The sequence below is a fragment of the Carcharhinus amblyrhynchos genome, chromosome 9, assembly GCF_965287045.1.
Source record: "Carcharhinus amblyrhynchos chromosome 9, sCarAmb.v2.hapA, whole genome shotgun sequence".
Taxonomy (NCBI): Eukaryota; Metazoa; Chordata; class Chondrichthyes; order Carcharhiniformes; family Carcharhinidae; genus Carcharhinus; species Carcharhinus amblyrhynchos.
The window spans coordinates 90924310-90951529 of NC_137332.1; the positions used below are offsets into that span (position 1 = coordinate 90924310).

The 27220-nt window shown below is 43.7% G+C and overlaps 1 pseudogene across 1 annotated transcript; it reads right to left on the reverse strand.

The window, feature by feature from the left end:
* Positions 1–795: 795 nt before the first annotated feature.
* On the reverse strand, positions 796–26430 carry LOC145348076 (uncharacterized; annotated as a pseudogene). The gene is made up of 3 exons (XR_013887901.1): positions 26339–26430; positions 19426–20550; positions 796–2964 (listed from the first exon to the last, which is right to left on the reverse strand). The product of XR_013887901.1 is annotated as an uncharacterized LOC145348076 (transcript).
* Between the last annotated feature and the right edge of the window lie 790 nt (positions 26431–27220).

Genomic DNA, 27220 nt, shown 5'->3' on the forward strand with positions numbered 1-27220 from the left:
AAGAACAGCTTCTTCCCCGCTGCCATCAGACATTTGAATGGAATTACCTTGCATTAAGTTGATCTTTCTCTACACCCTAGCTATGACTGTACCACTACATTCTGCATTCTCTCGTTTCCTTCTCTATGAATGGTATGCTTTGTCTGTATAACACACAAGAAACAATACTTTTCGCTGTGTATTGTCACGTCACAATAAAAATCAAATCAAATCAGGCTGATATTCCAGTGCAGTATGAGGGAGTGCTGCAATGTCAGAGATACAATTTTCAGGTGAGTTAAACCAAGTCCCTGTCTGTCTTTTCAAGTGAATATAAAAGATCTCATAACGCTACGTTGTAGAAGAGCATGGGAGTTATCATTGATGTCCTGGTCAATATAGATCCCACAATCAACGTTACAAAACAGATTATCTGGTCATTGTCACATTGCTGTTCATTGGTGCTTGCTGTGCACTATTTCACAACAGTGACCGCATTTTAAAAAGCATTTCATTGGCTGTAAAGTACTTTTCAATACACGGAGTTCATGCAAGTTGATATAAAAATGCAAGTTTTTCTTTCTTAAGGGAACGTTCTGCTTCTAGTGAACTGGAACTTCTAAACCTATTGATGGAGAAAGTATCCCAAGCCACAGTGACATTGACCAATATATTGTGTACAGGACTCTTACTGTAGGCTCCTGAGTGTTTCAGTGAATACTGACAAATCAGGTAGTTTGGGTTAAGCTTAAGAAAAACAAATTTATTGTCAATTACAAATCTATACATAAGATTGATAAAACAGCAAACAACAACACAATATTTAACTTTTACCAATCTTTGAATCAACTAAAATAACAAAGCATTTGAAAATGACTCAACATATTTTCCAGAGCAGGAAATTAATCTCAGAAGAATGTAAAGCGAACATATCACATCATTATTACATCGAGGTATGATATGCTGAGGGAACTCAGGTCTGTAGAAATTCATCCCCACTCCCTCAACATACTCAGGATAATAGTCTTCCAGACAAGAGAGTACAAACATTACCCACAGTATTAGTCAAATTGCTATCACCTGAAGAGGATCTGTCTATAATTCACATCACTAATGCCAACCCACTCCTGAGAACTGAGGCTAAGATTCCAGTGCGGTACTGAGAGAATAAGTGCTGTGCTACTAGATCAGAGGCTGAACTCTTTCTAACTACTGAGTATCGGACTGCCTTCTTGGTCAGAGTGAGAGTCAGTGAGTGACTTGTACCTGACGCTGCACTGAGATGCTGAGATTGTACAGGAACTTCTATACATATTGATGTCTTCTTTTGGTGATGTTTGATGGTCTGATCAAAGGTCAAATTGACCTTCTTGAAACAAATGGGCTGATGGTGGGAGAAGTTGGAGACAGACATCGCTTTGGAAGGACAGCTCCCCTGTGAGAGCACTGGAGGGTAAACAACACAAACAACTCTCTGTTTAAGGGAAGCAGATGAGCCGACTGCAAACCCAAGTGGAGATGTCTGTGTTTGGTGAGAGGGAGTAGGTGGAACAATCCTGAAACACATCACACTGGAAGGGTTTGTCTCCCACGTGGGTTGACTGATGTTCCAGGATGTCAACAATTGTGTCAAGATAGTATTATAGAACTCACATTAATAGGTTTTCTCCCCTGTGCAAGTGAGTAGGAGATACACTAATTGTGTGAAAGACTTGTCACAGATATTGCACCTGAATGGCTTCTTGCCTCTGTGGATCTGCTGGTGCTTCAGGGAGTCGGTGGAGTGGGTGAAAACACACCTGAAGGGTTTCTCCCCATGTGGATCCTATGGCGTCCCAGGAAATCCAAAAACATCAGAAAAGCTTTCTCACAAATATCACGCCTTATGGGTTTCTCCAACGTGAATATGTTGGTGTTTACGGAGGGTCGATAACTGTAAGAACGATTTGTCACACACGTCACATGTGAATGGTTTCTCTCCTGTGTGAATACGTTGATGTACACGGAGATTCGATGAGATTGAGAACGATTTATCACACACTTCGCAGTTGAATGGCTTCTCCTTTGTGTGAATTCTTTGGTGTCTCAGGAGGGTCCAAGACGTCACAAAACCTTTATCACAAATCTCACACCTGAAGGGTTTCTCCCCAGTGTGAACCATCTGGTGTCTCCGGAGAGTGGTATACATCATAAAAGCTTTATCACAAACGAAACACTTGAAAGGTTTCTCCCCTGTGTGGACCTGCTGGTGAATCAGGAATGTTGAAGATGTCACAAAAGCTTTACTGCAAACTTCACACTTGAAGGGTTTCTTCCCTGTGTGGATCCTCTGGTGCGTCAGGAGATCTGAAGAGTTGGCGAAAGCCATCTCACACTCCTCACACCTGAATGGTTTCTCCCCTGTGTGAATTCTCTGGTGTCTCAAGAGGGTTGAAGACTTTATAAAAGCTTTATCACAAACCTTACAAGTGAATGCCTTCTCCCCTTTATGAATGCGTTGGTGTTCACGGAGGGCAGATGACCACGAGAATGATTTCTCACACACCTTGCATGTGAACGGTTTCTCCCCTGTGTGAATGCGGCGGTGCGCACGGAGTGTTGATGAATCTGAGAATGATTTGTCACACACTTCGCACGTGAACGGTTTCTCCCCAGTATGAAAACGCTGGTGGGCATGAAGGTACGATGAATGGGAGAATGATTTGTAACACACCTTACACGTAAATGGCTTTTCGCCAGTGTGAATGCGTTGGTGTGTACGGAGGCTTGATGACCGTGAGAATGATTTGTTACAGACTTCACATGTGAACGGTTTCTCTCCTGTGTGAATCCTCTGGTGCATCAGAAGGTTTGAAGACTTCACAAAACTTTTACCACAAATCTTGCATGTGAATGCTTTCTTTCCTGTGTGAATGGGCTGCTGATGTGTGAGACCTGAAGACTGGGGACAGCCCTTGGAACACACCTCACACTTGAACAGTTTCTCTGCAGTGTGAACATAAAGATGATTCAGGACCATTGTTGACTGTTTGATGAATGATTTTTCTTTCATATTGTCCTTATGTTAACAGTTGTACAACAGATGTTTGTAAGAGATGATATGAGCCTGTGGAACTTTCTTCACACACCTCACAATTGAACAGATTCTCATCTGTAGGAACGATTCAAAAGATCACGAGGGTTGATGAATGATTGAAACTCTTACGTGGAAACCACTCATTTCTTCTGAGCCTCATCCTGACCAATCATCAACAGTCGAACCTTCGGAAACGCTGGTTCTGATGAAAAGTTCCTCACTATGGAACAGTTTCAGATCTGATGATATGCCAAAGCTCCCCTGATCCGACAGATTTCCAGATGATGGTTTCACTATCTAACCTTCTCTGTGTTGAGCAATGCTGTGAAGAAACTGAATGTCTTCCCACAGTTGTGCAGTTGTTCCGTGGGTGATGGTCAGGATCTGTGATGTCTATCCTTTCTACAGTCTCTGGTGTAGTAGGTGTAATCCTTCTGTAAAACAGGAAAAGGAAACATGATTTCCTCCAACTACCTCTCCTTTGGTGAAGGGACTGACTCCTCAGTTAGAGGCTGTTCTAATGATTGCGAGACTGCTATTCTCCTGTATGGGGATCAGATGCAAATCCTTTCTTTTTCCTCACTTGACTGTCACCCACACTCTGTTTCCAGCAATGATACTGGATAGTGACCAAAACCAGATAATGTGGCTACTTTCTTTCCTTTTCCCAGAACACCATCTTCCCAGGCATCATGAGGGCAATAGAAAAGACAGTCAGGTAGTCGGGCTATCAATTCACTCTGAGCAAGTCATGCAGACAAAGACCAGTTTTACTCTGAGAATATGTGTTTAATATAAAAAAACTCAGGAGAAATGTTAATTCAATGGAGTTTTAAACATTTCTCCCCTTGTTTTCTAAAATTATTTGAAGAAAATATATTGGGCAGAGAGTGCTAGAAGTTTCGGAAAATGTTCTTTCAGTGTAGCTGATTGAAGGGTTCCGGTTTATCCTAAGAAATTAGATACACTGCACATCCCAAATTCAATTATCAGTCACAGCACTGGGCAAAACTGTCAAATCCAAGCCCAGGCTTCTGGGAAAGGCCAAGGTCTTCAGGTAAAATCTTTAAAGAAGGCATTAAAAGACATTTCAATCAATGTATCTCCAATTTATGGCAGCAGAATAGTTATGGTGATATATTAGCAATCCAGAGATTGAGAGTTCAAATCCACCAACAAAAAGTTACATAGAATTGCATTGCAGAAACAGGCTAGTCAGCCTAATTAATTAGTCCATACTGATGTAGATGCTTCACACAAGCCTCCTCTCACCCCTCTTCACCTCACCCTATCAGCATATCCTTCTGGTCCTTTCAATCTGGATGGCCTTAAAACATTAGATAGGGGTCATGGGTAGAGAGGTGGTATTGAGATGGCAGCGTGGGCTCGTTGGGCTGAAGGGCCTGTTTCCCAGGCTGATTTTGTTCTTTGTTCTCTCTCAGGTGCTCATCTGGTTTCTAAAGGCATCTATTTTATTCACCTCAACCACACCATGTTGTGGAACTGAATTTGTGAATTTGAATCAAAATAAAAACATGAAAATTTTCAGGTTGTCATGAAAACCCAATTATTGTCCTTCAAGAAAGAGAATCTGCTTCAACTGTCTGGTCTGGTCTGCATATGATTCCAGTGGCACACAACAGGGTTAACTCTGAACTGCATAACGAAGGAGGTGAAGGAAAGTGTTAAATTAAAAGCGGAGGAATTTAGAGTAGCTAAGAGTAGTGGGCGAGAAGAGGATTGGGAGAGGTTTAAATGTCAACAAAGATTGACAAAGAAGTTGATAAAGAAGGGTAGGAGAAACTATGAAGCTGGGCTAGCGCTTAATATAAAAAAGGATAGCAAGAGTTTTTATAAATATATAAAAAGGAAGAGGCTGGCTAGGGTGAACGTTGGTCCTTTAGAGGATGAGAAAGGGGACCTAGTGGTAGGGGATGGGGATATGGCTCAGGTATTGAATAACTTTTTTGTTTCTGTCTTCACGGAGGAGGACGTGAATAATTTGCCGGGTGTTAGTGATGGAAAGGTGGTAGGACTGGAGGGTCTTAATGACATTACTGTTACTAGAGAGGCGGTGCTCGACAGACTGGAGGGGCTGATTGTGGACAAGTCCCCAGGACCGGATGGAATGCATCCGAGGGTTCTGAAAGAAATGGCGGAGGTGATAGTGGATGCCTTGGTGGTTATTTTCCAGACGTCGCTGGATTCCGGGGAAGTGCCGGAAGATTGGAAAACGGCTAATGTTACGCTGTTGTTTAAGAAGGGTGCCAGGCAAAAGACGGGGAATTATAGGCCGGTTAGTTTAACGTCTGTGGTAGGTAAAATGTTAGAATCCGTCATCAAGGAGGAAATTGCGAGGCATCTTGAAGGCAATTGCTTGATAGAGCAGACGCAGCATGGTTTCATTAAAGGGAAGTCGTGTCTGACAAATTTACTGGAGTTCTATGAGGATGTGTCTAGGGCGGTGGATAGAGGAGAGCCGGTGGATGTGGTCTTTCTGGATTTTCAGAAAGCGTTTGACAAAGTACCTCACAAGAGGTTATTGCAGAAGGTCGAGGGACATGGAGTTGGGGGTAGGGTGTTAGCGTGGATAGAGGATTGGTTGTCAAATAGGAGGCAGAGAGTGGGGGTCAACGGGTGCTATTCGGATTGGCGGATGGTGACTAGTGGAGTGCCCCAGGGGTTGGTGCTGGGGCCTCAGCTTTTTACCATTTATATAGATGATCTGGAGGAGGGAACCGAGTGTAGGGTGTCGAAATTTGCTGATGACACCAAGATTGGGGGAACGGCAAATTGTGCGGAGGGTGTGGAGAGTCTGCAGAAGGATCTAGATAGGCTGGGCGAATGGGCCAGGAAATGGCAAATGGAATTTAATGTTGGCAAGTGTGACGTGGTCCACTTTGGTAGGAATAATGGTAGGAAGGACTATTACTTACGTGGCGAAAAACTGCAGCAGGCGATGGTGCAGAGGGACCTCGGGGTCCTTGTGCATGAGTCGCAAAAACCCAGCTTGCAGGTGCAGCAGGTGGTCAGGAAGGCGAATGGGATGCTGGCCTTCATAGCGAGGGGGATTGAATATAGAACATAGAACATAGAACATAGAACATTACAGCGCAGAACAGGCCCTTCGGCCCACGATGTTGCGCCGACCAGTTACAAAAACAATGACCCACTAGCCTATACCAATCCCTTTTCGTCCATAAACCTATCCAGAGATCTCTTAAACGCCCCCAAACTAGACGCATTTACAACTACAGCAGGCAGGGCATTCCAATCCCTCACCACCCGCTGGGTAAAGAACCTACCCCTGACATCCGTCCTGTAGCTACACCCCCTTAATTTAAAGCCATGCCCCCTCGTGCTAGCTTTCTCCATCCGAGGAAAAAGGCTATCACTATCCACCCTATCTAAACCTCTAATCATCTTATATGTTTCAATAAGATCCCCTCTTAGCCGCCTTCTTTCCAACGAAAACAACCCTAGATCCCTCAGTCTCTCCTCATAGGACCTCCCCACCATACCAGGCAACATCCTAGTAAACCTCCTCTGCACCCTCTCCAACGCCTCCACATCCTTCTTGTAATGCGGGGACCAGAACTGCACACAGTACTCCAAGTGCGGCCGCACTAGAGTAGTGTACAGTTGCAACATTACACTGCGACTCCTAAATTCAATCCCCCTACCAATAAACGCCAAGACACCGTACGCCTTCTTGACAACCTTATCTACTTGATTCCCAACTTTCAGGGATCTATGTACACACACACCTAGATCCCTCTGTTCATCCACACTATTCAAAGTCCTCCCGTTAGCCCTATACTCGACACATCAGTTGCTCCTACCAAAGTGAATTACCTCACACTTCTCCGCATTAAATTCCATCCGCCACCTCTCGGCCCAGCTCTGCAACCTATCTAAGTCTCCCTGCAGAATATAAAATATAAAAGTAGGGAGGTCTTGCTGCAGCTGTATAGGGCATTGGTGAGGCCGCAGCTGGAGTACTGTGTGCAGTTTTGGGCGCCGCACCTGCGCAAAGATATTTTGGCCTTGGAGGGAGTGCAGAGGAGGTTTACTAGGCTGATACCGGAGTTGAGGGGGTTGAGCTATGAGGAGAGGATGAATAAACTAGGCTTGTACTCGTTGGAGTTTAGAAGAATGAGGGGAGATCTCATTGAGACGTATAAGATGATGAATGGGATGGATAGGATAGAGGTGGAGAGACTCTTCCCGCTCAAAAAAGACAGTAGGACTAGGGGGCACAGCCTCAAGATAAAGGGAGGGCGGTTTAGAACGGAGTTAAGGAGGAACTTCTTCACTCAAAGGGTGGTGAATCTCTGGAATTCTCTGCCCGTTGAAGTGGTGGATGCTGCCTCGCTAAATATTTTTAAGACGCGGGTTGATGGGTTTTTGATAAGAGAGGGGATTAAGGGTTATGGGGAGAGGGCGGGAAGGTAGAACTGAGCCACGACAGATCAGCCATGATCTTATTGAATGGCGGGGCAGGCTCGAAGGGCTAGATGGCCTACTCCTGCTCCTATTTCTTATGTTCTTATGCCCTCTGAAGTCACCCAGCAAACAATGAGAAACAATCTCTCCTAAGTCCAATAATAAGAAGAACATCAGATAGAGCTGGACAATCTTGACATTGTGTTTGAATAAGACTGCGGTGATCTCAGCCCAGTGAAATCTGTAAAGTCTTTCTTACCAAGATCTGAGGAGAAGTCCCCAAGTGAGGAAAGCTGAACCACAGACTGGTCAAATAGCAGTGATACTCACTGAATCATATCAATCTGGAAAATTCACATACTCCTCCCTCACCATCCCTGGGAATGCCCCATCCCACTGACAGGTGGGGAAGTCCTCAATATTGACTCCATGGAGTCTCATGGTTTCAGGTCAAACAGGTTTTAAAAAAACTAAGAAGCTAACAAAGAAAGTTTAAACAGGTTGGGTCTGTACTCCTTGGAGCTCAGAAGAATTAGATGTAATATAATTTTAATGTACAAGATTCTTTTAAAACAGAGTAAATGAGATGTTTCCACTCATTGAAGAAAGTAGGACCAGAGGCCATAAACAAAACAAAGAACAAAGAACAACCCAGCACGGGAAACAGGCCCTTCGGCCCAACGAGCCCACGCCGCCATTTTAACAAAGCATTTTTCTACATCTACCCTGCCCCGTGTGTATGTGAATGGTACCCCTAATGTAGCCAGATTCAGGGGAGAATAGTGTAGGGTCAATTTGTTACACCAGTCAGCCTAAGAGCACATCTTTGGGGTGTGGGAGGAAACCGGAGCACCCGGAGGAAACCCACGCAACCACAGGGAGAATGCACAAACTCCCACAGACACAGGCCCAAATCCATGTATCTGCACAGCTAGCAGTGATAGTCACTGAGCTGTTGTAGTGCCCATCTGCTGGTCCAGTTTTAAGCACACACAACAACACGAAGTACTAGGCCACTCTCGAAACATCCAAGAGCAGCCCACGCACGACCCACCATGTGCATGCCCCTCGTTTGATAACAAGGTGGACTGACACCTGGGGATTAAAAGAGACAAAACATTAACATGTAGTATTACATTTCCAGTATCGCCCCGAGGCTCTGACCCTTTTTAAAACCGTCTTCTATAACCCTCCATCCCTGTTTCACTCATGTGCCTATCTAAGTAAACCTTAAACAAGTCCAGCGTGCCTGCCTCCACTACCTTACTTGGTAGCGCATTCCATACCCCCACGACCCTCTGTGTGAAAAACCTCCCTCTAGTATCCAAATTATACTTCTCCCCCCCTCACCCTTAGATCATGACCTCTCGCGATAGTTGTCTCCAATCTAGGGAAAAGCCTGCCACTGTTGACTCTATCTATACCCTTCATTATTTTATACACCTCTATCAGATCCCTCCTTAATCTCCGTCTTTCTAAGGAGAAGAGCCCCAGTTTTCCCAATCCTTCCTCATAACTCAGTCCTTCCATACCACGCAGCATCCTGGTAAACCTCCTCTGCACTCTCTCCAGGGTCTCCACGTTCATCCAGTAATAAGGTGACCAGAACTGGACACAGTACTCCAAATATGGTCTAACCAACGTTCTATACAACTGAAGCATTAGACGACAGCTCTTATACTCTATACCCCTTCTATAAAGGCTAGCATTCCATAAGCTTTCTTTGCAACCTTCTCCACCTGTGTTGACACCTTCAGACACTTGTGCACTTGCACTCCCAAGTCCCTCTGCATTTCTATACTCTTAATTGGTCTACCTTTTATTATGTAACTCCTCCCTGCATTATTCCTTCCAAAATGCATCACCTTGCATTTGTCAGGATTAAATTCCATCTGCCATCTATCTGCCCAGTATACCAGCCTATCTATATCCTGCTGTGTCACCTGACAATCTTCCTCAGTATCCGCCAATCCTGCCATCTTGGTGTCAGCTGCAAACTTGCTGATCACATCATGTACGCCCTCCTCCAAGTCGTTTATATATATTATGAAGAGAAGAGGTCCCAGTACTGAGCCCTGCGGCACACCACTGGTGACAGACCTCCAGCCAGAAAAGGACCCTTCCACTACTACTCTCTGTCTCTGTCATAGTTGCAGAATAAGGGAGTGACCATTTAAGACAGATTTGAAGAAGAATTTTTTTCTCTCAAATGCCCCAGGAATCTGTGGAGATCAAGTCATTAAAATTTTCAAGGCTGAGATTGATTGGTTTTAATGAGTAGTGGAATTATGGGTACTGAGATAATGAAGGAAAGTGGACTGAGTGATAGATCTTATGAAATGGCAAAGCAGGCTCAAAGGACTGAATGGTCTATTCTGTTCCTAATTCTTATGGTCTTAGCTGAATATTGAGTACTTCATCTTATTTAATCACCTCTATTGAAGTAAACTAAGGACAAATCCCAAAACTGGACCTGGGCATTCTTGTCCACAACTCACTGAAGGCTGACATGTAAGTGCAACAAGCTTTTAGAAAGACTAATGAAATGTTAGCCTTTATTGGAGAGAATTTGAGTTAGGGACAGTGAGATCTTGCTTTAACTGAATAGGAGCTTGGTTAGGCCATACTGCATGCAGTTTTGGACACCTCATCTCAGGAAAAAGTATTATAGCCATAGAGGGAGTGCAATGAAGGTTCAGCAGATTTGTTCTGGGGGTGGCAGGATTGACTTATGAAGAGAGATTGGTCAAACTGGGCCTCTACTCTCTGGAGTTTCAAAGATTGAAAAGAGATCTCATTGAAATCTACAACATACTGAAAGGAATAGACAGGTGAGTTGTTTCCCTTGGCTGGGTGGTCAAGAAGTCAGGGTGCACATTTTCAAAACAATCGGGGATGCCATTTATGACAGACAAGAAGAAATTTCTTTGCGTAGAGGATTGCAAATCTTTGGAATTCTCTACCCCAGACGGATGTGGAACCTATCATTGCGTATATTTAAAGCAGGGATTAACAGATTTCTGATCAACAGCAATGTAGAGGGTCATGGGAATAGTAGGTGAAAAAGGCTTTGAAGTATTTAATCAGTCATGATTTTCTTGAATGGTGGAGCAAGCTCAGTGGGTTGATTGGCCTATTCCTGTTGCAAACTGGGTGTCCATGAGGTGCAGTGAGCCACCATCTGCAGCACGATTGTACTCCACCACAATGTCAGAGCCTTCACTCCACAATTACCATCAAACCTGTAGATGGACATACCTGGAGCAGCACTGGGTAAACTTCAGAGTCCAGATTTGAACCTAGTGAGGATTATCATTGAATCTGCATCACTGCCCTATCAGACAGTGCATTCCAAATCCTAATTACATGTTGTGTAAAAACATTTTTTACACAGAACACATTTGGTTCAATCCCTTTGTACCCTCTCAAAAAAATTCAGAGGTGGGGGGTGTTGGGGGAGGTGGGACGTCATTGAGAGATTTGAAGATAGGGAAAATCCAGATCCCGATACACAGACAGAATCGACCATTTACAGAACACAAGATAATAACCAGCTCCCAAAACACACACAGAGCTCAACAACAGAAAGTCAGTAAGAATCCTCAGACTCTGCCCCTCCCAGATAATTACACCTCACCTTCTCATATTCAGCAATGACCCATCAACAAAACTCAGCCTGTAAATCAGAAGGGAAATGCTTCCAATAAACACACTCAATATCCAACACACAGCTCCAATCAAACAGCTCAGCACAAAGCACCGAGTAAACAGGTCTCTCAGCTGGATCTTCTCACACAGCATAAGGGGCATTTCCACACCTGATTCCCCACAGGATAGTCAGACTGCCTGAACATTAGTGTGGATATGATGCAATGTAATTATTATAAATTCTGCTCCTTCACTCACCATCTCCTGACTTGGTTTTCAGTCCCTACAGGAAGTGAAGCAGCTGTGAAAGAGGAAGAGGAGAGAATGGGCAGAGTGGGTGGGCTCTCTGATTGACGTCTCTCACAGCCAATCACAATATTTCTGGAGTAACAGGAGTTTCCTGAAGTTTGGGAAACTGACCAGTGAAACGGAGGCGACTTTGAGCAGCAGATCAGGTGGGATTTAAACTTGTTATTGTGCAATCTGAATAAAACCTCACTTATTGCAGCTGCTGTCTCAGTCCCGCTGGTAAATGTTTGACAGAGATTTCTAGTGTGGGAATAGCATTCTTCATCTTCGGAGACTTTCAAACTGACAACATCAGTGTGGGATGGAAAGCCTCGGATGAGTGATTCGGAGGTGCTCAGGGCAGAAACTGTGCTTGGGGATTCCTCTTGCTTGGGAACTAATAGTGAGTTGGAGACTCACTCCGAAATCCTCAATGCTGAGGAAACAAGAGACATTTCATCGTGGGATCTCAGCAGGGACGTTTGTGTACGTATGTGTTAGCGGTAGGGAATCGTCAACTGGTGAGAGGGGAGGTGGACTATTACCTGACCTGTTGAACATTTCAGCATTTTTTTGATTTGATTCTAGTTTTGAAAGCACAGAAACAGACCATTCGGAACATCTGCTTTCTATTTGCTTATGTCCACATGAGCTTTACCTATTTTCTCTCTCGGAATCATAGAATCTCTTAGTGCAGGAGGAGGCCATTCAGCCCATCGTGTCTGCATTGACTACAATTCCACCCAGTCCCCATCCCCACAACCCCATGCATTTACCCTAGCTCATCCCTCCTTTACACTAAATGGGTAATTTCGTATTTAGCCTCAACCTAACCTGCACATCTTTGGACTGTGGGAGGAAAACAGAGAACCCGGAGGAAACCCACGCAGACAGAGGGAGAATGTCTGTGTGGAGTTTGCACAATGACTCAAACTGGGATTCGAACCTGGATCCCTGGTGCTATGAGGGAGCAGTGCTAACCACTGTGCCACCGTGCTGCCCTAATGCTCTCACTGTCACTGCTTCCAACACACCAATTGTTGGCCATAAGAGCAAGAGAGAGTCCTGGTCAGCTATGCTTAGTGCGGAGTGGTGCCCCTCAAGCTGTAAGCCTCTGGTGATAGGGCAACGACTTATTCCATTTCACAAGAGGCTCTGCTTCTAGAAACTGTCCTTTTATTGAAAGCAATCAAAACAAAATGCTGCAAAGCAAATGTCAATTTGATTGTAAACAATCTTTTTTAAAGTTTATTTATTAGTGTTACAAGTAGTCTTACACTAACACTGCAATGAAATTACTGTGAAAATCACCTAGTTCCCACACTCTGGCACCTGTTTGGGTACACTGAGGGAGAATTTAGAATAGCCAATGCACTTACCCAGCATATCTTTTGGACTATGGATGGAAACTGGAGCACCCAAAGGAAACCCATGCAGACACAAGGAGAACATGCAGACTCTGCACAGACAGTGACCCATGCCAGGAATTGAACCAGGGTTCCTGGTGCTGTGAGGCAGCAGTGCTAACCACTGTTCCACTATGCTGTCCAGTGAAAATTTTACGGGATATTAATACTATTCTGAGTAATAGATGCTGGAGGTAGGCAAGCTGAGTAGAATCAGAGCTGCTATCCAACATATCAGACTGAAAGAGTAGCAACGAAAGCTTGATATGAATTCTGCCACTATTCTTGTCACATTGAAGTTGTAGTTGGCAGGAGTTAGAAACTTGAGGTTTAAGAGGCATTTTCACAGTTCAGAACATGAATCATCAAAACATGAATGAGGCAGCGTGGTGGCACAGTGGTTAGCACTGCTGCCTGACAGCTCCTGGAACCTGGGTTCAATTCCCAACTCCCCGTGTCTGCGTGAGTTTCCTCACGGTACTCCAGTTTCCTCCCACAGTCCAAAGATATGTAGGTTAGGTTGATTGGCCATGCTAAATTGCTCCTTAGTGTCCAGGATATCTAGGTTAGGAGGATTAGCATGGTAAATATGTGGGGTTTCAGGATTAGGGCCTGCATGGGGTTGTTGTTAGTGCAGACTCAATGGGCCAAATGGCTTCCTTCTGCACTGTCGGGTTTCTATGATAAATCTCTTGTGGTGAACAATCCCTTTCCCTCGTCCACAAAATCTCACCTTTGATGAACAAATGTCTGACTCCCTCCAAGACCAAACTCATTGCCCAAGGTCTGAATCTGACTCTCGCTCCAACCTGGAAAACTCACTTGCTCTCAATCAGTGAAAGGCACTCTGGCCAATCTCCTTCAGCTGGAAATTAAACAATGCTGTGATTATTTAAGCAGCACCATCTTCGGTCCTGGCTGCTGCCTAATCCATCATTGGTGGCACATTGGTTAGCAGTGCTGCCTCACAGTGCCAGGGACCCCGGTTCAATTCCAGCCTTGGGTGACTGTCTGTCTGGTGTTTGCACTTTCTCCCCAAGTCTGCATGGATTTCCTCCAGATGCTCCAGATTCCTCCCACAGTCCAAAGATGTGAAGCTTAGGTTGACTGGCCATGATAATTGCCCCTTAGTGTCAGGGGGACTAGCAGGGTAAATACGTGGGGTTACTGGGATAGGACCTGGGTAGGATTGTTATTGGTGAAGGCTCAATGGGCTGAATGGCCTCCTTCTGCACTAAACATAAGAACATAAGAAATAGCCCTAGAAATAGCCCATTTAGCCCTTCAAGCCTGCCCCGCCATTCAATAAGATCATGGCTGATCTGAAGTGGATCAGTTCTACTTTCCCTCTTTCTCCCCATAACCCTTAATTCCCTTGTCTGTCAGAAACCTATCTACCTGTGACTTAAATATATTTAGCGAGGTAGCCTCCACCACTTCAACGGGCAGAGAATTCCAGAGATTCACCACCCTTTGAATGAAGAAGTTCCTCCTCAACTCCATTCTAAACTGCCCCCCACTTATCTTGGGGCTGTGTCCTCTAGTCCTGCTATCCTTTCTAATTGGGAAGAATCTCTCTACCTCTACCCTATCCATCCCCTTCATTATCTTATACGTCTCTATAAGATCCCCCCTCAGCCTTCTAAACTCCAACGAGTACAGACCCAGTCTATTTAGTCTCTCTTCATAGGCCAACCCCCTCATCTCTGGTATCAGCCTAGTGAACCTCCTCTGCACTCCCTCCAAGGCCTATATCCTTGCACAAGTGCAGCGACCAAAACTGCACACAGTACTCCAGCTGCGGCCTCACCAGTACCCTGTACAGTTGCAGCAAGACCTCCCTACTTTTATATTCTATCCCCCTTGCTATAAAGGCCAACATTCCATTTGCCTTCTTGATCACCTGCTGCACCCGCAGACTGGGTTTTTGCGACTCGTGCACAAGGACCCCCAGGTCCCTCTGCACCATGGCATGCTGCAACTTTTCGCCTTTTAAATAATAAGAACATAAGAAATAGGAGCAGGAGTAGGCCATCTAGCCCGCCCCACCATTCAATAAGATCACGGCTGATCTGTCGTGGCTCAGTTCCACATTCCCGCCCTCTCCCCATAACCCTTAATCCCCTCGCTTATCAAAAACCCATCAACCTGCGTCTTAAAAATATTTAGCGAGGCAGCCTCCACCACTTCAACGGGCAGAGAATTCCAGAGATTCACCACCCTTTGAGTGAAGAAGTTCCTCCTCAACTCCGTTCTAAACCGTCCCCCCTTTATCTTGAGGCTGTGCCCCCTAGTCCTACTGTCCTTTCTGAGCGGGAAGAGTCTCTCCACCTCTATCCTATCCATCCCATTCATCATCTTAAACGTCTCAATGAGATCTCCCCTCATTCTTCTAAACAAGCCTAGTTTATTCAGCCTCTCCTCATAGCTCAACCCCCTCAACTCCGGTATCAGCCTAGTAAACCTCCTCTGCACTCCCTCCAAGGCCAAAATATCCTTGCGTATGTGCGGCGACCAAAACGGCACACAGTACTCCAGCTGCGGCCTCACCAGTACCCTATACAGCTGCAGCAAGACCTCCCTACTTTTATATTCAATCCCCCTCGCTATGAAGGCCAGCATCCCATTAGCCTTCCTGACCACCTGCTGCACCTGCAGGCTGGGTTTTTGCGACACATGCACAAGGACCCTGAGGTCCCTCTGCACCGTCACCTGCTGCAGTTTTTTGCCACGTAAGTAATAGTCCTTCCTACCATTATTCCTACCAAAGTGGACCACCTCGCACTTGCCAACATTAAATTCCATTTGCCAGTTCCTGGCCCATTCGCCCAGCCTATCTAGATCCTTCTGCAGACTCTCCACACCCTCCACGCAATTTGCCGTTCTGTCAATCTTGGTGTCATCAGCAAATTTTGACACCATACACTCGGTTCCCTCCTCCAGATCATCTATATAAATGGTAAATAGCTGAGGCCCCAGCATCGACCCCTGGAGCACTCCACCAGTCACAATCCCTCCTACTATTATTTCTACCAAAGTGGATAACCTCACACTTGCTAACATTGGGCCAGGTCCTTGCCCACTCGCTCAGCCTATCCAGATCTCTCTGCAGACTTTCCACACCCTCCACGTAATTTGCTTTTCCACTCATCTTCGTGTCATCAGCAAATTTCGTCACCCTACACTCAGCCCCCCTCCTCCAGATCATCTATATAAATGGTAAACAGTTGAGGCCCCAGCACCGATCCCTGCGGCACTCCACTAGTCACCAACTGCCAACCAGAATAGCACCCATTGATACCAACTCTTTGCTTCCCATTAGACAGCCAATCCTCTATCCATGCTAACACCTTACCCCCAACTCCATGCACCCTAACCTTCTGTAGCAACTGTGGGGATTCTGTGATTCTATGTGGTAATGGAGTAAAACACTAAAATTGTGTTGGCAAAAAATACAGCCTTTAATTGCATCCCTTCAGCCCATCTGCTTTCTATCAGTGTTTATGCATCACATGAGCTTTTCCCCTGCCTATTTTATCTCACCCTATCAGCACTTGCTTATCAGCAGATCTACTTCCCATCAAGTACATCAAACCTATTTGCCTCAACCATTCCTTGTGGGAGCAAGTTTCACATTCTGTTGGGAAAGCAATTTCTCGTGGAATACTCATTGGATTTATAGAATCATGGAAGCTCAAAAGTAAAGTTTAATTATTAGTCACAAATAGGGTTATGTTAACACTGTAATGAAGTTACTGTGAAAATCCATAGTGACTGCAATTCAGCGCCTGTCCAGATACACTAAGGGAGAATTTAGCATGGCAATGCACCTAACCAGCTTATCTTATAAACTGTGGGAGGAAATCAGAGCACCTGGAGGAAATGCATGCAGACTCCGCGCAGACAGTGACCCAAGCTAGGGTCCCTGGCACTGTGAGAGAGCAGTGCTAACCACCGTGCCACTCTATAATTTATTATTGACCTTATATTTCTGGATCTCAACACAAGTAGAAACATTTTTCCTTTTTCCCTAATTCATTTCATAATTAACCATTTTAAAGATTTCTCCGATGTCTCCCCTCACCCTTTTCTTTTCTAGAGAAAAGAGGGCTGGCCAGTTCAATATTATCCTTCTCAATGTTTTTTTTTGCACCTTCTCCAGTTCCTTTCTGTCCTTCTTCAATATGTTGATCTGACTATGTACAGCTCTCCAAGTGTGGTTTAAAGAAGGTTTGAAACAAGTTCAATCACTTCTCTGCTTTTCAATTCTTTTCCTTCAAAAATGGACCCCGATGTTAAGATTTGATATCTTTTATAAGATATTCTTGTTGAGCTGGCTTGTCACTTTTATGCTAATACATGAGGCAATAATAAATTAAATCAAATCAAAGAATTCCCAACATAGGCTTGCATGGGATTCAGACGGTATCACTCGCTAATAAATTTTTGATCCTTTTCTCTGGCAAGCACCTTACTCTACAACGTATGCACGTCATTGCAATACAACTGTCTTACATCTTGACAATTCTCACACAATGTCGTTTGTCGCTTGTGAAGGAAATGGTTGTGATATTCTATTTCTGGTTCTTAGTTTGTGTGGCCAAATTCCCCTCCAAGTCAATTTAAGTTTGCTGATGACACCACCGTCGTGGGACAGATCTCAAACAATGACGAGACAGGGTACAGGAATGAGAGAGAATCTGATGCGATGACGATCTCCTCCTAGTACTTCTATTTGGCATGTTTTCCATCAGCCATGCTATCACACTGGTTCTTATGCTTTTATATTAAGCGTAAGAAAATATATATCATGGGGGTTACAGATAGTCACACTATCTGTAACTTCCACAACTTGCCTGGACTTGCAAAATCTCACTAACTGTCCTGTCTGGGGACAATACACATCTCTCTAACCTGTGCTTAATGCTCTCTCCACTCACACTGTCTGTAACTTTAAGACTTGATTAGCTGTAAAGACTTGCATTCCAATCATTATTCTGTAAATTGAGTTTGTGTCTTTATATGCCCTGTTTGTGAACAGAATTCCCACTTACCCGATGAAGGAGCAGCGCTCTGAAAGCTAGTGGCGTTTGCTACCACATAAACCTATTGGACTTTAACCTGGTGTTGTGAGACTTCTTACTGTCTTTAAGACATAGAACACTACAGCACAAACAGGCCCTTCGGCCCACAAGTTGCACCGATCATATCCCTACCTACCAGGCCTACCTACAAGATAGTACTGCAGAAGAGGATCACCTGACAATGGAAACAAAGTGAGTGATCACCCCAGAGAGCGGTTCCTCTCTCAGGCGATATACTTCTGGAAGCATGTAGTAAGCAGTAAAGACTAGAACTCTGCTCCAGGGTAGCTTCATGTTGCAAAAACTACTGTATCTAAGTTCTCTTTATTAACAAATACTTACTTGTTCCTAACAAAGTCTGAAGCCTCTTGCCAGACATCAGCCACACAAAATACATAACAACATGACATTATGTTGTAGAACAGCAGTGGAGTTATCTCGTGTCCTGATGAATATGGATCACACAGTCGATGTCACGAAACAGATTTTCTGGTCATTATCACATTTTAATTAATCATGGGTTGAAGGGTTATGGAGAACAGGAGTTGAGTTGAGACAAGATCAGCCATCGTCGCATTGAATAGTGAAGCAGGCTCAAGGGGCTGAATTGCCTACTCCTGTTCCCAGTTCTTATGTTGTATCTGGGAGCTTGCTGTGCACAAATTGACTGCCATTTTCCTCCATTACAATGGTGACTATACTTGAAAAAACACTTAATATAAAGTGCTTTCAGAAATGAAGTTAATGAAAGTGGCTGTAAAACGACAATTCTTTCTTTCTCAGGAAAACATTTTGCCTTCTGTGACCTGGAAATTAAGAACCCACTGACGGAGAAAATATACCTGCCCAGAATGACAAATACATGGTGTACGGGACTCTTTATTGTAGGCTCCTGAGTGTTTCAGTGAATAGGAACACACCATGCTGCCAAATTAGATATTTTGGATTAAGTTTTAAAAAGTTAATTTATTGTGAGTTATAAATCTCTTCAGAAGATTTATAAAACAGCAGACAAACAACAACACAATACTCAACTTTCATCAAACTTCAAATCAACCAAAATAACAAAGCATTTGAAAACGACTCAAGATCTTTCCCAGAACATGAATCTCTAAAAACTGTAAAGTGAACGTTACCAAATAAAGCAATGCTTTCTCCCCTGTGTAAATGTGTTGGTGTAAGTGAAAATGAGACGCACGTGAGGATGATCTGTTGCACTTAAATGGTTTCTCCGGAGTGTTAATGCATAGCATTAACATACCAAACCTGATGGATATGCAAAGCCTTCATTAGCTTTTCCCTTGCCTGGATGCATCAGTGTTTCATGAGTGTTGTTGACAGTGTGAATGTTTGGTTGCACTTGTCAGAACTAGATGCTTTCTCTGCTGTAAATCATCTGATGTATCAGGAAAAATGTCAATCTTATGAAGACTTTGTCACACATCTCACACAAACAGATTTTCCTCAATGCAATCAGTGTATCACGAGTGTCAATCACTTTAAAGGTTCGGTGAATGTTCTGTGTGAATTCGTTGGTGTGCACGGAGGTTTGATGACTGGATGAATGATTGGTCACACATGTCACATGTGAACGGTCTCTCCCCTGTGTGAAGACGCCGGTGATTCACCAGAGCAGATAATTGTGCAAAGCCTTTATTACACACCTCACACTTGACTGGTTTCTCCCCAGAGTGAATGCGTTGGTGTACACGGAGGCTTGATGATTGTACGAATGACTTATTGCAGATTTCGCAGGTGAATGGTTTCTCTCCTGTGTGACCACGTCGGTGAGTGCGAAGATTCGAAGAGCAGGAGAAGGATTTGTTGCACATGTCGCACTGGAACGGCTTCTCCCCTGTGTGAATGCGGCGGTGTTGTACGAGCGTTGATGACTGTGTGAAGGCTCGACCGCATACCTCACACTTGAAAGGTTTCTCCCCTGTGTGAATCCACCGATGTGTCAGTAGATCAGAAGATTGGGAGAAAGACAACCCACAAACATCACACCTAAATAATTTCTTCCCCGTGTGATTCCTCTGGTGTCTCAGGAGGCTCGAAGACCTCGCAAATGCTTTGTCACAAACCTCACATTTGAAGTGTCCCTCTCCTTTATGAAATGATTGTTGTGGGTGAAACTGAGATGAACATGACAATGTATTCTCTTCCATGTAGTTGTCGTTCAGCGAACAATCATTCTTACAGATGAATGTTAAGTTTCCGGGACTCAAACGAGCCTGTGGAGCCTTCCTCTCACCTGTAGTAATGAGTCAGTGGCTCATGAGACCTGATGAATAACTGAAGCTCTCATCACACTTGGAGCTCACTCACACTTCTTCCCAGCCTCACCCTAACTGATCACTCACTCACAGCTGAAGCTTCTGACAGGTTGGTTCTGATGCAAAGTTCCACACCATTGACCAGTTTCAGATCCGATATGTCAAAGCTCCCCCGACCCAACCAATTTCCAAATGATGGTTCCACTGTCCAACATTCTCTCTGTTGAGTAATATTGTGAACAGACTGGATGTCTTCTCACAGTTCTGCAGTCGTTCCTTGGGTGATAGTCAGGATCTTTCTGTGGTATCTATCCTCTCTACATTCTCCAGTGCAGAATGGTGAAATCCTGAAAAACAGGAAAAGGAAACATGATTTCCAACAATTCCCTCTTCTCTTTTGCTGAAGGGGCTGACTCCTCAGTTAGCGACTGTTAGTGCCAGCCTGAATTTCCCTCTGTGGGGATCAGTTGCAAGTCCTTGCTTTTTTCCTCACTTGACTGTCACACACCCTCTCTTTCCAGAATTGACCAGGAACAGACAATGTGGCTACTTTCTTTCCACCACCCAGACCCCATCACTCCAGGCACTGTGAGGGCAATGGAAACGACAGTCAGACAGAGTGTGAAACAGTGTGGTGAAACATAATGATCTAGGAAAATGTTCCAGAAAGTTCTCATCTCCTTCTGAAATAGGTGACCCCTTACTTAGGAACAATACAGGGTTCTCCCACAAGAGGGAACTTGCTCTCCTCACCTATCCTGTCAAGATCGCTCAGGATCTTTTACACTTTACAACGGAGATAGTCATCGATTTCAGGAGGCATTTCAGGAGACATGCCCCGATCTACACCAACGGGGATGAAATAGAAATGGTCGACAGCTTCAATTTTCTCGGTGTACAGATTATAAACAACTTGTCCTGGTCCTTCCAGGCCGACATTATACTTAAGAAAGCCCCCCAATGCCTCTACTTTCTCAGGAGGCTAAGGAAATTCATCATGTCCACTAACTCGCATTAATCTTTATATATGCACCATCGAAAACATCCTTTGTGGATGTATCACAGCTTGGTATAGCTCCTGCTCTGCCCAAGACTGCAAGAAGTTACAAAGGGTTGTGAACGTAGCCAGTCCATCACACAAACTATTCTCCCAACCACTGACTCTGTCTACACTTCCCACTTTGTCGGAAAAGCAGGCAGCATAATCAAGGACTCCATGCACCGCAGAGATATTCTCTTCCACCGGCTTCCCTCAGAGAAAAAGATGCAAAAGTCTGAAGTCACACATTAACCGACTCAAGAACAGCATTTTTCCTGCTGCTAACGGACTCTTGAATGACCTAACTTAGATTCAGCTGATCTTTCTCTGCACCCTAGATATGGCTGTAACACTGCATTCTGCACCCTCACTTTTCCTTCTTCCCTATGTAGTGTATGAATAGTATGTTTTGTTTGTATGGCATGGAAGAAACAATACTTTTCAGTGTATCTCAGTACATGTGACAATATAAACCAAATCAAATCAAAATGTCACTCTTTACTCTAAACTCCAGTGGATACAAGTCTAGCTGTCCATCCTCTCTGCACAAAATTTACCCAATCCAGATATTGGTTTGGTAAACCTTCTCTAAAATGCTTTCTTAATAAGGTGACCAATACTGTACACAGTACTCCATATGTGATCTCACCAATGCCCTGTACAACTAAAGTATAACCTTCCTACTTTTGCATTCAATTCTTCTCACAATAAATGATAATGTTCTAATAGCCATCCAAATTACTTGCTGCACAAGCATACTAGCCTTTTATGATTCATGCAATCGAACCCCTAAATGCCTCTGCATCTGAAAGCTCTGCAATCTATCAACATTTGGATAACATGCTTTTTTTTTTATTTTCCTACCAAAATTAACAATTTCACACTTTCCCACATTATATTCTATTGGCAGTCTTTGCCCACACATTTAACCCTTCTATATCCCTTTGTAGCCTTCTTACGTCCTCTTTATATCTTGCAATCCCACCTATCTTTGTATCATCAGCATATTTAGCAGACATTCCTTTGTTCCCAACCTTAATATAAAAAAAGACTCAGGAGAAATGTTAATTCAGTGGGGGATTTTGAAATTTTACCCTTGTTTCCCCAAATTATTTGAAGAAAACACACTGGGTAGGAAAGGCTAGAAGCTAAGGAAAAAATTGCTTCAGTGAAGCTGACTGAAGGGTTCTGGTTTATCCTGGGAAATTAGATACACTGCACATCCCAAATTCAGCTATCAGACACAGCACTGAGCAAAACTATCAAATCCAAGCCCAAGCTTTTGGGAAAAGGCTGGGGCCTTCAGTTAAAATTTAACAGAAGGCATTAAAATATGTTTCAATTAATGTGCCTCAATGTATTGCAGGAGAATTGCTATGGGTGCTGGATTAATAATCCAAAAATTGTGAGTTCAAATCTAACCACTGAAAGTTACATATAAAAGAATTACAGCGCAGAAACAGACCATTTGGCTCAATTCGTCCATTCTGGTGTTTTTGCTTCACATGAGCCTCGTCTCAACCCATTTCATCTCGCACAAGCAGGATATCCTTCTGTTCCTTACTCCGTCATGTATTTATCTACTTTCCACTTTGTTGTAGACAACTTATAATTTAAACCACAGAAGAAAGCCCCTCTTACTTTGAGTACAAGTACCTATATGTTAAAGTGTCCTTTAATTAGTGTTATATTATGTTATGTTAAGGTATATTATGAAGCTAGACTGGAGACTTAACAATTTTCTATTTTGGCATTAGTTGTGAGGATGAGATGTTCCACTCCAGGCGTGATTCTACTGACAAACTGGAAAGCTTTCATCAAAACAACCTTACTTTAGCAACACATTTTAACTATAACAATTGAATTAGCTTAACTTTTAACAACTGAACAATACTTAAACATGACAACATACAATTCTTAACTGCGAATCTATCACAATGAGTTCCAAATCCTACAATATTCATCATATAGACTTAAACCTCTCTCTTTAAAATTAGTTAGCAAAACACAGGCTACTTGCTATCATTTAGATTACCAGCCCTGGAGCTTTCAGTTGCTGAGGCAGCAACTCCCTTTGTTTTTAAATGAAACTGAAATCATCTTCCCTGCAAGCTTTCCTCTTTCCATTAACATGACTCTGTATACCTCATCTAAAATCCCAGGAGAACCTATTAAACAAAAGGTCCATTAACTCTACAAAACAACACTTCCCCAGCTAAAATCAGTTATTATCCTGCATTCTTTAAAGTTTTTAAAGTTTATTTATTAGAGTCAAAAGTAGGCAATGAAGTTACTGTGAAAATCCCCTAGTTGGCCTTTTCAGGTACACTAAGGGAGAATTTAGCATAGTCGCTGCACCTAACCAGCATGTCTTTCGGACTGTGAGGGGAAACTGGAGCACCCAGAGGAAACCCACACAGACACGGGAAGAACATGCAGACTCCGTACAGACAGTGACCTAAGCTAGGAATCAAACACAGGTCCCCGTGCTGTGAGGCAGCAGTGCTAACCACTGTGCCCTGAATGTTTCCCCAGGCAAACACTGTCTCTTAAACCAACCCATGCTTAAACATAAAATATATCAAGTTAACTCAGTACCATAGTAGACATTCAATTCTCCCAGAATCAGCCCAAAATGATTCTTGGCTCCTGAGGACTTACTTCTGTTCTTTTTGTCTCTCAGCCTGATAACCTCTAACCTCAAAACATGTCCTTCACCCCAAAACATGTCCTTCACTGAGACTTACTGAGGATCCTTTCTCCAGTGCGATCTAAGTGAATTTTCCAGCTTTGTCTTAACACCTCCAAGTGTGAACTTCCAACTTCATTTAGTGTCTGTGTGGATTTCCTCTGGGTGCTCCAGTTTCCTCCCACAGTCCAAAGATGTGCAAGTTAGATGGATTTACCAATACTAAATTGCCTCTTAGTTACCAAGATGTGTAGGTGAGGAGAATTAGCAGGGTAAATATGTGGGGTTACAGGGATCAAGCCTGGGTGTGATGCCCTGTCAGAGAGTCTGTGCAGACTTGTTGAGCTGAATGGCCTCCTTCTGCACCTTAGGGATTCTATGATTCTAAAGGCATCAATGTTATTCACCTCAACCACTCCATGTTGTGAAACTGAATTTAATAAATTTTGGAATTTGTCAATTTGTCAAAATAAAAACATTAAAACTTTCAGATTGTCTTAAAGACCCAAATATTGTCCTTCAGGGAAGGGAACCTGCTACAACTGCCTGGTCTGGTCTACATGTGACTCCAGTCCCTCACAACATGGTTAACTCTGAACTGCTCTCTGAAGTGACCCAGCAAACAATAATAAACAATCACTACAAAGTCCAATAATAACAGAAAAATCAGATAGATCTGGGCAATCCTGACATTCATCATCAAATGCCTAATCATTCACCTAGTTACTCTGCGACTTTTTACACAATAACATACAATAACTTGCATTCATATAGCAGCTTTAACATCATTCAGTGTCCCAATGTGCTTTGCAAGAGTGCTAAAATATTTGATGCTGAGGTACATAAGGTAATATTAATACAAATAACCAAAAATGTGGTTAAAGAGGTAGATTTTAGGGAGTGTCTTACAGGAGGAAAGAGAGGTAGAGAGAGAAATAGAGAGATTTAGAGAGGGAATTCAGACTTTAGGACACAGGCAGCTGAAGGCAACACCACCAACTGTGGTGTGATTAAAATCAGGGAACCTGGAGAGGTTGGAATTAGAAGAGTGCAGATATCTTGGAGAGTTGTGCGGCTGGAGGAGAGTCCAGAGAGAGGAGGGACAAAGCCATAAAGGGATTTGAAAGCAGAGATGAGAGTTTTAAAATCAAGGTGTTGCTTGACCAGAAGCCAGTGTAGAGCAGTGAGCACCGGGGTGACTGGGGAATAGGATTTGGTGTCAGTTCAGACATGGGCAGTGAAGTTTTGGAGGAGATCAAGATTGCATTCCAGCATGTGAGTGCAGCCAGGAGGGCATTGGAATAGTTGAGTCTTCAAAGGTATGGATGAGGGTTGCTGCAATACATAAGCTGAGGTTGGACCTCACTGGACTCTCCTGTGAGTGGAACTTGCACCTCTTCCTATGCTCGGTAGCCTCATTCCTGAGCAGCACAATGAGTGAAAGTCAGGGGTGGTAATGGAGAACCCTTCATAGAATCATAGAATAGTCTGACACCAAAGGCATGTGACAGTGCTGCCTGTTAGAGGAACCATGTTTTGAGACTTCAAACAAGGCCCCTTCTGCTCTCTCCAAGATGGGTGTAAAAGATTCCATGGCACTACTTTGAAGACGAACAGGGGAATTATTTCTGGTGTGCTGCCTAACACTAATTCTTCAGTCAACACCACTAACAAACTGTGGTTATTATCACATTGATGTTTGTGGGATCTTGCTGTGCAAACATTGGTTGTCATGTTTCCTGCGTAACAACAGTGATCATACTTCAAAGTACGGAGAACACTGGGAAATCTGGTGCAAGCACAGAAAGAGTAGTAGAAGCAGCTCCCCCACCCCCAATCCTGCTCTGTCATTCAATAAGATCATAGCTAATCTGTTTGTGTTGAGTTCCACATTCCCCATTTAACCTCAATAAATGTTGGTTCCTTTGCCTAACAAGAATCTATCTACCTCTGCCTTAAAAATATTCAGTGATCTGCAGAGTTCCACAATCACACAACAGAGAAAAACTTCTCCTCGTCTCTGTCCTATAAGGATGGTCCCTAATTTTAAAACAGTGCCCCGTACTTCTGGACTCACCCAAAAGAGGAAATATCTTTTCCATGTCCACCTTGTCAATACCGTTCAGGATCTTCTACACTTCAATCAGGTATTGACTGGTGGTTGTAAAAGACTCCATATAAATACAAGTCTTTTTTTTCTCTGAACAGCTCAGAGATAGGGTGCTGGGAGATCTTGCAGTGATTTGAAAGGACAGGAAACACCCAGATCCCAACACACAGAGTACTGACCATTCACAGTCCACAGGATATTAACCAGCCCCCAACACACACTGAACTCAACAATAGGAAATCAGTGAGAATCCTCGAATATTGTCGCAATTATTATAAATTCTGCTCCTTCACTCACCATCTCCTGACTTGGTTTTCAGTCCCTACAGGAAGTGAAGCAGCTGTGAAAGAGGAAGAGGAGAGAATGGGCAGAGTGGGTGGGCTCTCTGATTGACGTCTCTCACAGCCAATCACAATATTTCTGGAGTAACAGGAGTTTCCTAAAGTTTGGGAAACTGACCAGGGAAACGGAGGAGACTTTGAGCAGCAGATCAGGTGGGGATTTAAACTTGTTATTGTGCAATCTGAATAAAACCTCACTTATTACAGCTGCTGTCTCACTTGGACAGTGCCTGGTGTAGAATCCATGGTGAGTTACCACTGATGCGAGTGTTGCAACAGTCAAATAGATGGAAAACATCAAAGCCTGTAACCCCGATGGTATTCCAGCGGAGGGATTCAAAGCTCCTACTCACTTCAAGACTCTGAACTCATCCTATGGATTTGGGAGATAAAATAACTTCCCCCAGCTTTGGGAATGTGACAATTGTAAGCATCTTCAGGAAGGAAAATAAATCATGCTGTGGAAACTATTGAGCATTGCCCTCTTGTCCAGAACTTGGAAAATACTCATATGTTCTCCTGAATCACCTACTTTCTGTGGCTGAGGAAATCTTCCCAGAGACACAGTAACATCTGTGAAGAAGCAGCAGCTTCTATACATGTTGATGTCTTCTTTTGAAGATCTTTGGTCAAAGGTTAAATTGATCTTCTGTTGATGGTGGGAGAGGTTGTAGACAGTCACTGCTGAGACAGTCGGTGCTTTGGAAGGACAGCTCCCCTGTGTGAGCACTGGAGGGTAAATAACACAAACAGCTCCCATGTAATGGAAGCAGGTGAGCCAGGTACAAGTCCATTTGGAGATGTCAGTGTTTGGTAAGAGTAGGTGAAACAATCCTGA